At 60.7% G+C, this 11,452-nt stretch overlaps 2 non-coding genes across 2 annotated transcripts; both read right to left on the bottom strand.

Moving 5' to 3' along the window:
* Window positions 1–942: 942 nt before the first annotated feature.
* Window positions 943–1,095, bottom strand: LOC142793712 (5.8S ribosomal RNA). Its single transcript, XR_012891764.1, has one exon. It is a non-coding gene; the product is annotated as a 5.8S ribosomal RNA (ribosomal RNA).
* A 1,719-nt stretch (window positions 1,096–2,814) lies between these two features.
* Window positions 2,815–4,629, bottom strand: LOC142793698 (small subunit ribosomal RNA). The gene has a single exon (XR_012891752.1). It is a non-coding gene; the product is annotated as a small subunit ribosomal RNA (ribosomal RNA).
* Window positions 4,630–11,452: the final 6,823 nt, after the last annotated feature.

Raw genomic sequence — 11,452 nt, 5'->3', positions numbered from 1 at the left:
CGCCCGCAACCCTGTACAGGGTCACATCTTCACAAGGCTGGCAAGCGGCATTCCGCTGCGCGCGTGCGTCGTCCGAGCAGTTGCGTGATAAACGACCGTGTCGAAAGCCCAAACACCGCCGAGGCCAGTCGCCGCCGCCGCAAGGGCAGCCACGCAGCCTGGCGAGAGGCATCGTCTCGTGTAGCGTCGCCCCCGCCCCAACTGGAGTGGCCCAGTTTTTTGAACGGGACGGGAACTGCGAAGCACTTAGACCGACGGCGGACTACGACGAGAACGCCTTAAGCTTCGCCAACGTTTCGCCAACTCGTGCGGGAGACTTTTTCCGCTTCGCGGCAAGTCGTCGCGCCGTGCTCTCCGCATCAACCGCGTACGCAGCGAACCGCAAACGTCGGGCGCAGCCTCCTCACCTCCCTGCGCTTTGCGCGCGAACGTTCCCTGTTCGCGCGGCAAAGCCTGGAGGAGGCACGGCCCCGCAGCGTGTTCGAGCGCCCGGTCTACGGGACACCCTGCTTACTTCGAGGGCAACAAGCGCAACGCAAGGCTGCGATCTCGCGCACTTTGCGCACGGCTGGAGAAGCTTTGCTGGCCGGCTTTCGCTCCTCGTGTTTACCGTGCGTTAAAGTTGCGCGTCCGTGGCTCTCGCAGCTCTTGCGCGCCCGGTCGCAGAGAGGAGTACGCAACCTCGACCGCACTTTCCCTGCAGGCTTCCTTCCGACTCGAAGTCCTGCGGCGGTCTCAACGAGGTGCCACATCCTCAATGCAGTCGGTCGCCCCCGTTTCGGTTGGGCTCTGGCACGACGGTCGCCACCGTCTCGCCCTTGAGTGGCCGCTGTTGGCGCTCGCTGTGAGGTGTTCAGCGTGCTGTCCGTGTTGCCGACGCGGTCAAAACGAGTCGACGGCTCACGTTCCCTTGTGCGCCGAAGGCTCTCTTGATATGTGATCCGACCCTCAGACAGACGAAGCCAAGGGAAGACCCAAGGCCGCAATGTGCGTTCAAAGAATCAGTGCTCAGTGTGTCCTGCAATTCACACCAAGTCTCGCAGCTGGCTGCGTTCTTCATCGACCCGAGAACCGAGTGATCCACCGCTTAGAGTCGTGAAAAAGTGTTTGTTCAATTCCGTACAGTCAAAACCAAACGTTTCTGGCACTCGGCCAAACAGTGGCCAAGAAGGGCGCTTTTCAGCGCACGCTTGGACTCCAAAACTCTGCCGCGCCTTTTTCGGCTGCCGCAAATCGAGCAAACGGTGTGTTTCGGACGGCGTTTCGCTTTCGCTACTTGCGAGTGCTTTCGTGGTCCACCCCTCTATAAATACTCGGGAGGCGTCGAAGCCGGTTCTCCAAGCCGGACCCGTAGGTATCGTTGTGTGCTCGCTCTCATTGGCCCGCCTAACCAGAAAATGCCTGCGGTACACCCATTTGGATAAGAGTGCACGCAGATGCGGGCCTCGACGGCTACACATTTCCTCGGGCGGCCGCCTCCCGGCCTCCGTGGAGCGCGGGATGCACGGTCCCATCGACAAGCCTCTCCCGTTTTTACCGTGGCGTCGCGGTTCACCACGGCAGGCGGGTCGGTCTCCTCCGCATAAAAAGGGGGACCCCCGCTTTTTGTTCCACGAAATCGCACAAGCTTTTTTCGCATCCACGGTTTGCCACCGCACACCAAAATGCCGATCCGGCTGCCTACTTTAGCCAACAGGTGGAGCCAGGCGCGCCGTACTTGCGCGGCACTTCCCACGTCCACCGAAGTCGGTGCCAAGGACCACTTTCGGCGCCGGAGCCGCGTACGAGCCTACTCGAGGCGGAAGAACGAAGCCAGCAAGGGCCTGGCCGCAAGTGCGTTCAATTGTCGGGACGTCCAAGTCCCTCGTTCTTCCGTGCTTCCTCTTTCGGCAAGTCGTTGCGGCACCTTCCCAAAGCGCGCAGACCCGCTAATCGCGACGAGCGCGACGTGGCCGTGCCGCCTTTCCCTCGGCAGCAAGCAAAACGCCTGGCAACGTCGACGCTCCCCTAACCGCGATCTCGCACCGTGTTTCGTGTGGCGAATTCAAAAGCCGGCCGGCGCTGCTGCAACCATTACGGTCGGTACGCATACGCCGCGGAGGGCGGGACGGTCATCGGAGCGTGCGGTTCCTCCATCGAGTACTGCGCACCTCGGCCGTCGCATCGCCGTGCCATGACCGGCCGCGCGTCAACGCGAACCGGTGCCAGCGAGATCCCTCGCCTGCAAGAACCGACCGGCAGCCTCCGTCACCCGAGGACGCGGAGGCGCTTGCCGCGGACGGCGGGACGGTATGCACTGGTGCACAGCGGACCCGTCACATCGCCAGTTCCTTGACCGACCGCCGACGCTTGTGCCGTTCCTCTCGTACTTGGCAGTCGCCGCGCGATTGTCGGGTCTCGTTCTTGCACGCTCGAACGGTCGGGAGGGCACTCGGCTGGCGTTTCGGGAACGCGCAGCCTCGCCTTCTACCGACGTAACCACGACTCGCCGTTCGCGCTCCGCCGCTCCTGTTTACAGTACTAGGCGGTCCCGCAGCGGTCGGGTCGCGCATTTCGAGCGCTTCGAGCCACGGTGCAGTGGCGGGTCGAAAGCCGACCTATGAGTGCGTTGCGCCGTTTGTACCCGCGTCCGCCACCTGGCCGACCGTCCAAGGTCGCGGTGTTGGCGTCCGCTGGGCGCAACAATTTGTCACGGGGTGCCGCTCCACATTCAGGCAGCCCCGTGGGGAAAAGCCGACCCCGCGTCCAAACGGGGTCAGCGGCAGAAAGTGTCGGGCGCAGACGCAGCTGAGGCGCTCACCCTTCACAATCCGTTAATGATCCTTCCGCAGGTTCACCTACGGAAACCTTGTTACGACTTTTACTTCCTCTAAATGATCAAGTTTGGTCATCTTTCCAACAGACCGGCGCAACCGAAAGGCCGCGCCGGACATCGGTCCGAAGACCTCACTAAATCATTCAATCGGTAGTAGCGACGGGCGGTGTGTACAAAGGGCAGGGACGTAATCAACGCGAGCTTATGACTCGCGCTTACTGGGAATTCCTCGTTCAAGGGGAACAATTGCAAGCCCCTATCCCAATCACGAAAGAAGTTCCACGGGTTACCCAGTCTTTTCAGACAGGGATAAAGACACGCTGCTTCCTTCAGTGTAGCGCGCGTGCGGCCCCGGACATCTAAGGGCATCACAGACCTGTTATTGCTCTGTTTCGTGCGGCTAGGAGCCGCTTGTCCCTCTAAGAAGGTTGTAAGGTGCTGGGAACCCCGCACCTATTTAATAGGCTAGAGTCTCGTTCGTTATCGGAATTAACCAGACAAATCGCTCCACCAACTAAGAACGGCCATGCACCACCATCCACCGAATCAAGAAAGAGCTCTCAATCTGTCAATCCTCCCAGTGTCCGGGCCGGGTAAGTTTTCCCGTGTTGAGTCAAATTAAGCCGCAGGCTCCACTCCTGGTGGTGCCCTTCCGTCAATTCCTTTAAGTTTCAGCTTTGCAACCATACTTCCCCCGGAACCCAAATACTTTGGTTTCCCGGAAGCTGCCCGCCGAGTCATTTGAGTAACTCAGGCGGATCGCTGGTTGGCATCGTTTATGGTCAGAACTAGGGCGGTATCTGATCGCCTTCGAACCTCTGACTTTCGTTCTTGATCAATGAAAACATTCTTGGCAAATGCTTTCGCAGTAGTTCGTCTTGCGACGGTCCAAGAATTTCACCTCTAGCGCCGCAATACGAATGCCCCCGTCCGTCCCTCTTAATCATTACCTCGTATTCCAAAAACCAACAGAACAGAAACGAGGTCTTGTTCTATTATTCCATGCAAGTTTATTCAGGCGACTCGCCTGCGTTGAGCACTCTAATTTTTTCAAAGTAAAAGCACCGGCCATCTCGAGGCACACAATGAAGTGCACCAAGAAAGAACCGGCATGATGTTCAGTCCGAGCCGTCGCATCGGGTAGATGCACTACTCGTCTGGAACTGAGATCCAACTACGAGCTTTTTAACCGCAGCAGCTTTAGTATACGCTATTGGAGCTGGAATTACCGCGGCTGCTGGCACCAGACTTGCCCTCCAATTGATCCTCGTTAAAGGATTTAGAGTGTACTCATTTCAATTACGGGGCCTCAAAAGAGTCCCGTATTGTTATTTTTCGTCACTACCTCCCCGTGCCGGGAGTGGGTAATTTGCGCGCCTGCTGCCTTCCTTGGATGTGGTAGCCGTTTCTCAGGCTCCCTCTCCGGAATCGAACCCTGATTCTCCGTTACCCGTAACAACCATGGTAAGCAAGTAACCTACCATCGAAAGTTGATAAGGCAGACACTTGAAAGAAACGTCGCCGGCTCGTGGCCATGCGATCAGCACAAAGTTATCCAGAGTCACCACACAATACGGGCCGAAACCCGATCGATCTTGGTCTAATAAAAGCACCCGTTACCCAAAGGGCTCCAGGCTCACTGCATGTATTAGCTCTAGAATTGCCACAGTTATCCAAGTAGGAAGAAACGATCTAAGGAACCATAACTGATTTAATGAGCCATTCGCAGTTTCGCCTTATTTCGGCATGTACTTAGACATGCATGGCTTAATCTTTGAGACAAGCATATGATTACTGGCAGGATCAACCAGGTAATCGTTCGACTGCGCGTCCGTCCTCGCCTTCGGCGGGCCGGACGCAGTCTGTGTGCGGCGGAGGCCACCTTCAGGCGCCCCAACACGCTTATTTTGCACTCCGAGATGACGGCGTTCGAGCTCGCTACGGCACAACCTTCCCGAAAGACGAGTGGGAGCCGTGCGGCAAGAAGCACGTTCATGCTCGCTCTTTTTCGTTGCATCGACTCGGTCGCGCCGTGCGGGTTGCCCAAGCCCGCTGCACTGTCGGTGGACCGGCCGGAACTAGCAACGGAGCCGAGACTGCAAAGCCGCCAGACGACGGGTCACGCCCGCGTCTTCGGCGCTTTCGCATCTGAATCGCCCGAGGACGACACGGAACACACCTCGATATCGTGGTAAAACGGCACCGTCCGACAACCAGCCCCTAACGCATCAAGCGGATGAGGCTGCAGACGACTGCCGTGGATTCCCCTGGAGCAGACCCGAGGACACGCTTGACGAGGCCGAAGCCCGCCGCATATCAGACACCCGGTCGCTTTCGCGTACGCCGCTCACGAGAACCCCCACATAATAGCAGCGATAAGTACCCAGACCTCCTTGGGCACTAATACGAGCGTACTCGAGAAAATTTCACCGCGGGTGTGCCCCGAAACGTGTGGCACGTTGAGCGTGCCACAAGTCTACGTCGCTCTCAAACCCGCCGAGGTCGTAGAATTTGCGACCCTGCTCACGAAATTCCCACCGAGGATACGGCCGCAAACGTACCGCACCTTGGGTAGGCCACGAGTTTGTGCAACACTACGCTGACGGCACAGCACCGAGGTCGTGCGCGCACGCACGGGAAAATTCCGCCGCGGTTTCTGCCGAAAACGTGAGGCACCACGACTCTCCGCAAGTTCGCGTCGACTGCGAAAGACCGAAGTCGTGAACGACGTGTCCGCTACTCGCCGCCGACACGCTGGACACCAAACGTACAACGACTCGACGGCGTCGTAGAGGCCCACGACGCGGTTTTCCTTAACGACGTCTCGGCGTGGCACCGACAGGTTAGAACGGCCGACCAACGTTCCCTGTCCGCCGTTCGGCTCAGTCGAAGGGCTCGGCGACTTCGGCAACGCTGCGAAGCCGCACGGTGACGCACGCCATGTCCCCATTTTTTTTTTTTTTCTTTCTGCGTCTGCCGGGGTGCCCCTATAATAGCAGCGATAAGCACCCAGACCGCCGTGGGTCGCTCGCCCCGGCTGACGTGGTTTTTCGTACTCCTGCGGCGGTCGCCGTCAAGCACGTCCAAATACGCTACTTTCGTGGGCGCATTCACGCTCTTTCGCTTCGCCGGAGTGCCAGCACTCACTCTGCCAAAAACGGCGAACATCCGAGCGGCGGTTCCCACTTTTGCGTCGGCGTCGCAAACCCCGCCCCGGCAGACGAGGTTTGCCGTACTCGTGCGACGGTGGCCGGCGGGCACGTCGAAAGACGCCGATATCGTGCGCGAATTGGCGCACCTTGGCTTCACCGGAGTGCCGCCACTGACTCCTCCAAAAACGGCGAAGATCCGAGCGGCGCTTCCCACTTTCGCATCGGCGTCCCGAACTCCGCCCCGGCTGACGCGGTTTACCGTACTCGTGCGACGGTCGCCGGCGAGCACGTGGAAAGACGCCGATATCGTGCCCGAATCGGCTCCGTTCGGCTTCGCCGGAGTGCCAGCACTGGCTCGGCGAAAGACGACGAACATCCGAGCGACGGTTCTCACTATTGCGTACGCGTCGCAAACCCCGCCCCGGCAGACGCACTTTGCCGTACTCGTGCGACGGTCGCCGGCGAGCACGTAGAAAGACGCCGATATCGTGCCGGAATCGGCCCCGTTTGGCTTCGCCGGAGTGCCAGCACTCACTCGGCCACAAACGGCGAACATCCGAGCGGCGGTTCCCACTTAGCCGTCGGCGTCCCGAACTCCGCCCCGGCAGACGCGGTTGCCGAGCTCGTGCGACTAGCGACCGCGAAGCCGTCTCGCGACGCCGCTTTCGTGCGCGGCTCCCACTGCGACCTGGGTCACCCGAGGTCGACGAGCAAGAAAGAATGTCGAAAAAAAATTTTTTTTTTTTTGCGTCTGCCGGGGTGCCCCTATAATAGCAGCGATAAGCACCCAGACCGCCATGGGTCGCTCGCCCCGGCTGACGTGGTTTTTCGTTTTCCTGCGGTGGTCGTCGTCAAGCACGTCCAAACACGCCACTTTCGTGGGCGCATTCGCGCTCTTTCGCTTCGCCGGAGTGCCAGCACTCACTCTGCCAAAAACGGCGAACATCCTAGTGGCGGTTCCCACTTTTGCGTCGGCGTCGCCAACCCCGCCCCGGCATACGCGGTTTGCCGTACTCGTGCGGCGGTGGCCGGCGGGCACGTCGAAAGACACCGATATCGTGCGCGAGTCGATGCTTCTTGGTCTCGCAGGAGGGCCGCCACTCACTCCTGCAAAAACGGCGAAGATCCGAGCGGCGCTTCCCACTTTTTCGTCGGCATCGCAAACCTCGCCCCGGCAGACGCGCTTTGCCGTACTCGTGCGACGGTCGCCGGCGAGCACGTCGAAATACGCCGATATCGTGCCCGAATCGGCCCCGTTTCGCTTCGCCGGAGTGCCAGCACTCACTCGGCCAAAAACGGCGAACATCCGAGCAGCGGTACCCACTTAGCCGTCGGCATCCCGAACTCCGCGCCGGCTGACGCGGTTGCCGAGCTCGTGCGACTAGCGACCGCGAACGCGTCTCGCGACGCCGCTTTCGTGCGCGGCTCCCATTGCGACCTGGGTTACCCGAGCTCGACCAGCAAAAAAGAAGGTCGAAAAAAAATTTTTTTTTTCTGCGTCTGCCGGGGTGCCCCTATAATAGCAGCGATAAGCACCCAGACCGCCGTGGGTCGCTCGCCCCGGCTGACGTGGTTTTTCGTACTCCTGCAGCGGTCGCCGTCAAGCACGTCCAAATACGCCACTTTCGTGGGCGCTTTCGCGCTCTTTCGCGTCGCCGGTGTGCCAGCACTCACTCTGCCAAAAACGGCCAACATCCGAGCGGCGGTTCCCACTTTTGCGTCGGCGTCGTAAACCCCGCCCCGGCAGACGCGGTTTGCCCTACTCGTTCGACGGTCGCCGGCGAGCGCGTCGAAAGACGCCGATATCGTGCGCTAATTGGCGCTCCTTGGCTTCTCCGGAGTGCCGCCACTCACTCCTCCAAAAACGGCGAAGATCCGAGCGGCGTTCTCCACTTTCGCATCGGCGTCCCGAACTCCGCCCGGGCTGACGCGGTTTACCGTACTCGTGCGACGGTCGCCGCCGGGCACGTCGAAAGACGCCGATATCGTGCCGTAATCGGCCCCGTTTGGCTTCGCCCGAGTGCCAGCACTCACTCGGCCAAAAACGGCGAACATCCGAGCAGCGTTTCCCACTTTCGCATCGGCGTCCCGAAGCCCGCCCCGGCAGACGCGGTTTGCCCTACTCGAGCGACGGTCGCCGGCGATCACGTCGAAAGGCGCCGAATTCGTGCACGAATCGATGCTTCTTGGTCTCGCAGGAGGGCCGCCACTCACTCCTGCAAAAACGGCGAAGATCCGAGTTGCGCTTCCCACTTTTTCGTCGGCGTCCCGAACTACGCCCCGGCTGACGCGGTTTACCGTACTCGTGCGACGGTCGCCGGCGGGCACTTCAAAATACGCCGATTTCGTGGGCGCATTCACGCTGTTTCGCTTCCCCGGAGTGCCAACACTCACTCTGCCGAAAGCGGCGATCATCCGAGCGGCGGTTCCCACTTTTGCGTCGGCTTCGCAAACGGCGCCCCGGCAGACGCGCTCGTGCGACGTACTCGTGCGACGGTCGCCGGCGAGCACGTCGAAAGACGCCGATATCGTGCTCGAATCGACCCCGTTTCGCTTCGCCGGAGTGCTGCCAGTCACGGCGCAGAAAACGGCGAACAAGTGTTTTTTTTTTTTTTTTCCTAGAATTTGTGTTATAGAAGGCACATTTGATATCGGACGATAATTTTCAACTTTATCACGCGCACCGATTTTCGTGTAGAGGTTTGCAAGTTTATGGGAATTTCTCCACTTGGAATAATGCGATTTAGTAGTACTACGAGAACTTCATGGATGTACTCAAGGGTACGGGGCAAGTCAGTTACGTCAACACCTGCAGATTTTTTACACTTCAAACTGAAAATTGTTGGTTGTGAGTCCTCGTGTGATATTAAAGGCCGATTCGCTAACACATAGAACAAAGAAAGAAAGGAAGAAAAAACGCCCGCGCTCGCTCAAGAAACCTGGGTTCGCAACAAGTGGCAACAACAAGCAACCGAGCGAGTGCGCCAAAACCCGTGGCGGCCGAACAAACGCGAAGTCCCAACCGCGTCAGCCGGGGCGGCACGGGACAGGAAAAATCACTTCAGCCGGGGCGGCGGGGCACCGAATAAACCTCGTCACCTCGTCGCAGGATAAAAGAGGAAACAAAAAGTCTAAACAGCGTCTGCTGGAGCGAATGCGTAATAAAACAACAACAACAACAAAAAAAAAACACCCGCGCTCAAGAAGTCTGCAATCCTCACAAAAGGCGACTGTGACCGAGCAGCGTCAGCCGGGGCCGTGCGGAAACGGAAAAACCGCGACTACCGGGGCGTCGAGGCACCGAAAAATCCTCTTCAGCCGCGGCGAAAAAAAAAAACAAAAAGAAAGACGGAGGGGGGGGGGGAACCACGTCTGCCGGGGCGAAGGAAAAAAAAAAACGCGTCTGCCGGGGCGAGCCCGGGTGCGGCACCACCGGGAAAACTGTGGCAAACAGACATGGCGATCGAGTGAGTGGGCCGCCAGCCAGGCTCAGCCAAAAAGTGCAAAGTCCGAACTGCGTCAGCCGGGGCGGCAAAAACCGCGTCAGCCGGGGCGGCGCAAAAAACCGCGTCTGCCGGGGCGGCACGAAACCGCGTCAGCCGGGGCGGGGCGAAAACTGCGTCAGCCGGGGCGAAAAGAAAAAAAAAAAAACGCGTCTGCCGGGGCAAGCCCGGGTGCGGCACCACCGGGAAAACTGTGGCAAACAGACATGGCGATCGAGTGAGTGGGCCGCCAGCCAGGCACAGCCGAAAAGTGCAAAGTCCGAACCGTGTCAGCCGGGGCGACGCAAAAACCGCGTCAGCCGGGGCGGCGCGAAAACCGCGTCAGCCGGGGCGGCACGAAACCGCGTCAGCCGGGGCGGCGCGAAAACTGCGTCAGCCGGGGCGGCGCGAAAACCTCGTCAGCCGGGGCGAGCGAAAAGGGGGGGGGGGGGGGAACCACGTCTGCCGGGGCGAAAGAAAAAAAAAACGCGTCTGCCGGGGCGAGCCCGGGTGCGGCACCACCGGGAAGACTGTGGCAAACAGACATGGCGATCGAGTGAGTGGGCCGCCAGCCAGGCTCAGCCCAAAAAGTGCCAAGTCCGAACTGCGTCAGCCGGGGCGGCAAAAACCGCGTCAGCCGGGGCGGCGCGAAAACCGCGTCTGCCGGGGCGGCGCGAAAACTGCGTCAGCCGGGGCGAGCCCGGGTGCGGCACCACCGGGAAAACTGTGGCTAACAGACATGGCGATCGAGTGAGTGGGCCACCAGCCAGGCTCAGCCAAAAAGTGCCAAGTCCGAACTGCGTCAGCCGGGGCGGCAAAAACCGCGTCAGCCGGGGCGGCGCAAAAAAACCGCGTCTGCCGGGGCGGCACGAAACCGCGTCAGCCGGGGCGGCGCGAAAACTGCGTCAGCCGGGGCGAAAGAAAAAAAAAACGCGTCTGCCGGGGCGAGCCCGGGTGCGGCACCACCGGGAAAACTGTGGCAAACAGACATGGCGATCGAGTGAGTGGGCCGCCAGCCAGGCACAGCCGAAAAGTGCTAAGTCCGAACTGCGTCTGCCGGGGCGGCACGAAACCGCGTCAGCCGGGGCGGCGCGAAAACCGCGTCTGCCGGGGCGGCACGAAACCGCGTCAGCCGGGGCGGCGCGAAAACTGCGTCAGCCGGGGCGAGCCCGGGTGCGGCACCACCGGGAAAACTGTGGCAAACAGACATGGCGATCGAGTGAGTTGGCCGCCAGCCAGGCACAGCCGAAAAGTGCTAAGTCCGAACTGCGTCTGCCGGGGCGGCACGAAACCGCGTCAGCCGGGGCGGCGCGAAAACCGCGTCTGCCGGGGCGGCACGAAACCGCGTCAGCCGGGGCGGCGCGAAAACTGCGTCAGCCGGGGCGAGCCCGGGTGCGGCACCACCGGGAAAACTGTGGCAAACAGACATGGCGATCGAGTGAGTGGGCCGCCAGCCAGGCACAGCCGAAAAGTGCTAAGTCCGAACTGCGTCAGCCGGGGCGGCAAAAACCGCGTCAGCCGGGGCGGCGCAAAAAACCGCGTCTGCCGGGGCGGCACGAAACCGCGTCAGCCGGGGCGGCGCGAAAACTGCGTCAGCCGGGGCAAAAGAAAAAAAAAAACGCGTCTGCCGGGGCGAGCCCGGGTGCGGCACCACCGGGAAAACTGTGGCAAACAGACATGGCGATCGAGTGAGTGGGCCGCCAGCCAGGCACAGCCGAAAAGTGCTAAGTCCGAACTGCGTCTGCCGGGGCGGCACGAAACCGCGTCAGCCGGGGCGGCGCGAAAACCGCGTCTGCCGGGGCGGCACGAAACCGCGTCAGCCGGGGCGGCGCGAAAACTGCGTCAGCCGGGGCGAGCCCGGGTGCGGCACCACCGGGAAAACTGTGGCAAACAGACATGGCGATCGAGTGAGTGGGCCGCCAGCCAGGCACAGCCGAAAAGTGCTAAGTCCGAACTGCGTCTGCCGGGGCGGCACGAAACCGCGTCAGCCGGGGCGGCGCGAA

Source organism: Rhipicephalus microplus, unplaced genomic scaffold (assembly GCF_043290135.1).
Source record: "Rhipicephalus microplus isolate Deutch F79 unplaced genomic scaffold, USDA_Rmic scaffold_324, whole genome shotgun sequence".
NCBI classification, from domain to species: domain Eukaryota; kingdom Metazoa; phylum Arthropoda; class Arachnida; order Ixodida; family Ixodidae; genus Rhipicephalus; species Rhipicephalus microplus.
The sequence above is the reverse complement of the archived record's forward strand: the minus strand, read 5'-3'. Positions and strand labels throughout refer to the sequence as shown.